We start from the raw sequence: 6,011 nt of genomic DNA, 5'->3' as shown, positions 1-6,011 counted from the left end.
TTTTTGATGGATACAAGTCCTGCAAAGTTGAATAGCTTTGCTTGAGGAGCAGCTCCATTGGCCAGAGTGCAGTACACTCTGGACTCAACCAAGAATGAAACCTTTGAAGGAGGTTCTTGGCTGCTCGAATTTTTCATTATGGAGCGGATTCGTGTGATCAGGAATGACTACTTCCAGATGGAGCAGATCCATTTCCTTGTCGCACTTTTCTAGCCTTCATAGGGTGGAGTACAATGAGGATTATTCCATCTAAAAATGTTCACTTGAATTACAGTTTATATACTCATCTCTTTTATTATCTTTCTTCTTTTGCTTTTTTCCTCTTCCTGTTTTAACTTTTTTTTTCTTTACATATTTTTCACTTCAAATGTTGTAGGATATGGAATGGAGGCCGTATGAAAAATTAAATATGCCACCACAATGGATTTTCTTCACCACTGCGATAATGTTCGATTATAATATCCTTAACTACCATGGGCCAGAGTTGGCACCCCATCTACTTAGGATTGGAAACTTAATTAATTACAACCTACATTTATATAGTCGATAATGAACTTTAGCATCCAAACTCTACAATCGTAAAAAATTAATCATTTCAAAATCAATTCTCTCGTAATTAGTTATGCAATTATCGGGTTACAATGGATGTATATCTCTAGACCAAGAACTTTAAGGAAAAAAGGGAAAGATACATACCTACTGTACTACAAAGGTTTATTTATTTTAATATTATCTAAAAAAGATGAAAACATGAACAAAATAATAACACAATATCTTTTTTTCCTATGGAGTCGCGGATGTTGTTGAGTTTTCATCCCATGGTGATGAGCCCAAAATTATAATCTAACATAAACTATTACAATGATCGTGGGTTTTACAACCTTATAATATACAAAACAATTTACAATAAGTATTACAAAATAAAGCAGAATAATGTAAGAATAGAAATATAAATGGTAAAAGGCTTAGGGAGTCGAGATCAGCGGAGGAAGCACACGGCTACAACACCGGCAACCCACCATCGGTTGCACCAAGAAACCACGGACACCAAGGCTCAAAATCACATAGACTCACCAATCAAGTATTTTTCAGTTCACAAAGAATTTAGGAAGAAGATATGTTCTTCTCTCTTATCTATTCTATTTGGCCAAAAAATCATGAGAGGCTTTATAGAGGTTTAGGCATTGAAGATGTAGCGAGAAGAAACCGATGGAGGAGATTTTCAATGTCATCAAAAATGAGAGAGAAAAAGATAGACTAGAGCGAGAGAGAGAGAGAGAAGCAGCGTGGCCAACCAAAAAACAAGGGGAAGGAGAAATGAATTTTGGGGCTGAGGTTTTTGGAGTATGAAAGAAAATCGAATCGCGTGGGTTAGGGTCGGGTTTGGTGGGTTGGGGCATCCAAGTGGTGGGTTGGGCTTCACATGGGCCTACTAAAATATAAATGGTTCGGGGCCGTTTTCCAAAAATTCCCTCCTTGGACCAAAACCCAAAAGGGAACCCAGTCCAAGGACTGATATGGCATTCATCATCGCCATTTGTACTTGCAAAATAGAGATATTACCAACAACATTCGAAAGATAATATCGGAAGCATTAAGCAGCACACAACATATAATATTTGCACACAATAAATAACACTAAGTCATTTTTGCACCAAGCAGATAACCAAAAGAAATAGCAACGCTATAAACCTACAGCCAGCGGGCAAAGTCCAACAACCACCTAGGTCCATCCAGCCACAAAGGCTCATCTAGCCACTTAGGCTCAACCAGCCACCCAGGCTCATCCACAAAGACCCATAGCCACCGAGGCAAAGTCACAAAGACTAACAGACACAGGCTAAACCGCTACCAAGGCAAAGTCACAAAGACCAATAGCCACAAGGGCTATCAACACAAAACCACATCATCCACAAAGGAAACATCTTTAATGCACTAAACATAATATTGCACACAGCAGGTCACAAAGTAGAATGCACATAGCAATCATTTTGCACAAAGCCAGAATATACTTCAATAGTAATGCACTTAACAAAATTAGAAAGATTCATCAATTTCAGTAATAATGCACCAAGCAATTTTACTAAACAACTTTGAGATGCTTTCTTTAGTTCAACTACTAGCCCAAGTCACTCAGTAATAATAAGCGGCTCCCAGGCCAAGCTCGACCAGATACCAGTTGACCTTAGGGGTCCGCCAGGTGAGTTATTGAAGGGAGATTGGGTATTGCTTTTAATAAGAACAAAAATGCACTAAGCAGAATAATATTGCAATAAGCAGAATAATAACAAAACATTTCGCACCAAGCAAAATAATTCCAGAATATAGCAATATTATCGACAGAAATCTTCACCAAGCAACAATTAACTAATTTCTCAAGATATACTCTAACACAGCAGAAATATTGCACTGAGTAGAATTAACAACAGATTTCGCACTAAGCAAAATAATATCATAATATTTGCACAAAGCAACAATATCGACAAAAACAAGTAGTAGCAGTTATCGACAGACTTTTCAAGAGAATATTCAACAGAAAATATTTTCTTTGAAGCACAGAAAAAATATAGTACTGTGATATTTTTGTAGAAAAATAAAAGAGAGGGTTAGAAATCTATTACTGCATCAGAGACGGAGGTAGGAACTACAGCTTTGATACCACTGTTGGATTTTTACCCCATAGTGATGAGCCCAAAATTACAATTTAATACAAACTATTACAATAATCGTGGGTGTTATAACCCTTACAATATACAAATCGATTTACAATAAATATTACAAAATAAAGCCGAATAATGTAAGAACATAAATACAAATGGTAAAAGGCTCAGGGAGCCGAGATTAGGGGGAAGAAGCACACGGCTACAACGCCAGCAACCCACCACCGGTTGCAACAAGAAACCACGGCTACCAAAGCTCAAAATCACATAGATTACAAAGAATTTAGGAAAAAGATTTGTTCTTCTCTCTTCTTATCTATTCTATTCGGCAAAAAAATCATGGGAGGCTTTATAGAGGTTTAGGCATTGAAGATGGAGTAAGAAGAAACCGGCGGAGGAGATTTTCGATGTCATCGAAAACGGGAGAGAAAAAGAGAGACCAGTGAGAGAGAGAGAGAAGCAGCGAGGCCGACCAAAAAACAAGGGGAGGGAGAAATGAATTTTGGGGTTGTGATTTTGGGAGTATGAAAGAAAATCGGGTCAAGTGGGTTAGGGTCGGGTTTGGTGAGTTGAGCTTCACATGGTACTAAAATATAAATTATCCTGGACCATTTTCCAACAGACGTAGTCCGCGATTCAACTTCAAACTTTATTTTAAAAAACTTAAGTTTATTATTATTTTTATAATTATTAGTTTCAACAATTTATTTATTATAATTAATAATAAATTTAAAAAATGTATTAATAATACAATAATCATATACAAATATTAATAGTGAAAGTCGGTCACACAATTATGATTAGAAATTTATAAAGCATGAATGGAGAAAAGGAGGGATTTGAGCGGGAAAGTAGGCGATAAATATTGTTGGAGTTGATGACTAACGCTAACCTACGACTCCTTTGTCAAACTAAAGAACCTGAATTAACAGGAAAAGCAACAGACTTCCACACAAACAGACAACCAAAGTTTAGGACTTGAACAACGCTCTTACCATCACGTGACACACATACACACACACACACACACTGTTTTGCCCACCTTTTTGACAGAGGCACCTACCAGAACTACATTCATTCCATTCAATAATTATGATAAATAGGTAGGTTGATAAATTAATTTTGCGCTCATTTAAATAATAATAAATTAATTATAATTTTTTTTATTTTTAGAATTTATTAAATTAATTTTAAGTGTAAATAGTTAATTTTAATTGATATTTTAATATAAATTTTATCATCAAGTTAATGGTCAAAACGAAATATTTCAGCCAATCAAATCATACTTTGCAGTAAAAAATTCAATTCAATCAAGCGGCAAGTCGAGATTAAAGAATAAAATCAAAGAAGAAGGTCTCGAGGAATTCTCTACGAAGTTTGTCGAGCTCAATAATATTCGGAGGTGTTCAAGATGGAGTTCAAGTTGTTAAGATGTGCAACAAATTATAGCGTTAAAGCCCTCGAAGTAACATTATAAATATCCAAATTAATATATTTTCAAAAAGATCCCAATAGTAAATCTACTTCCAAATCCTCACATACGAAATCAACATTATAATATTTAATTCGGGTTTACAAATGTAGGCCCTCGAATTATCATTATAAAAATTCAAATTTAAGTTTACAGCAGATCTACATGAAGATTTTTGTGCATCGTGTACGGCTTGAATTACGAATGGATCTTCCTTGATGTGTGTTGTAGCTAGAAGACGAATGAATGTAACCTCTCGACCAAGAGGCAACTAATATCGTGGTTCTCCAATGAATAGTTGATAGTAGTTTTTAAGAGTATAACCCCTTGCTTTTCCAATTTATCTAGGGTGAATAGCAATTTACTTTCCTGTAATATTGAAAATGAGTAAATTACATCTTTTAAAAAATAAATAGCAATTTAGCCCTCTATATTTTAAAAAACAAAAGCAATTTACCCCATGCCTAAGAATGTAAATTGCTTCATTTTTTAAGACATGGAAGGTAAATTGCTTCATTTTGAAAAGTATATGGCGTAAATTGTTGTTTTATTTTCATAAGGGGGTTGCTTGCCTATTTTTTATAACACAGATAGGTAGATTGCAATTTATCTGAGGTTACATTTGGATTTGTTTAGATTATTCTATATTACACTAAAAGATTTCGGTTTTTCCAATTTTCATTTTGAATTATAATTCTTTAAATATTGATAAATTTTAAGTATATTCAATATATAGTCATTTGAAATCCTTTACTCAAATCCTTCCATCCAAATATAGTCCGAAACAATGATTCCAGAAAATTGTATATCCCATTTGAATTATGAGTTCCCTATTTACAGTAGAGCCACATGATTTCAAGCACTCTCTCCAACTCAGTCATCTCATCAACTGATTATAGAATACACACAATTAAAATTTGTGTCATCAATCGATAATATGATGGGAAAAATTTTTGTCCGGATCAGGTTTTGGTCGAACCAAACTAATTACACACTTGTTCTGTGATCGGTCACTTTCCCATTACTGTACACTATCGCACGATAAGTATATTACACTTGTTATATAATTGATCCAAACTCAACCGCGCAGGTCCGATCGACTAGAATTTCCCATAGAACGGATAAGTATATTACACTTGTCATATAATTGATCCAAACTCAACCGTGCAGGTCCGATCGACTAGAATTTCCCATAGAACGGACTCAATTACATAATCTTTTCTAACAATGGACAAACATTCAACAAATACCATTGGATGGAGGAAAAAAGGTGATGAAAACCCGACCAGCATAGACCTGTGGTAGCCATTATTGCCCGGTTTTTGGACGTATTTGTCTTAAATTTTACAGGAATTGAAGCACCATAGGATTCTTTGGTGTTGCAAGAAGGATGCGGATGTGGAAATCAATGCGTGTTCACGAGCAAACCCTAATAGGTTAAATTTTTATCCAGAAACGAAAAAAGATGAACATAAATCAAGATTGCTGCAGCAGCTTTGGTTACATATAACGCCATAATCTGAATGCGACATCAACTTTTTTCTTGTTTGTCAAACAACCCATTCCTTGAATCGTATCTTTGTTTATCTATGATGTATGGACAAGGACACGAATACCATGATATGGATATAATACGATACGAACATGATGATACGAAAAAATTTTAAAAAATTAGGACACGATACACTGAATGGACATTGCTATATATGATATATATATATATATATTTTATTATGTATATATTCAATTTCTCCTAAAATGCGAAAAATAATCAAGTCGAAACATAAAATAAACGTATCTTAAATCTAATTTTTTAACCCAATGTGGGTTCAGAAATATACATAATCAGTTTATTTTAAAAACTACGCAATGAAAATTTT

The sequence above is a fragment of the Sesamum indicum genome, linkage group LG6, assembly GCF_026168435.1.
Source record: "Sesamum indicum cultivar Baizhima isolate 11 linkage group LG6, ASM2616843v1, whole genome shotgun sequence".
NCBI lineage: Eukaryota > Viridiplantae > Streptophyta > Magnoliopsida > Lamiales > Pedaliaceae > Sesamum > Sesamum indicum.
This window is presented reverse-complemented; position numbering follows the sequence as displayed.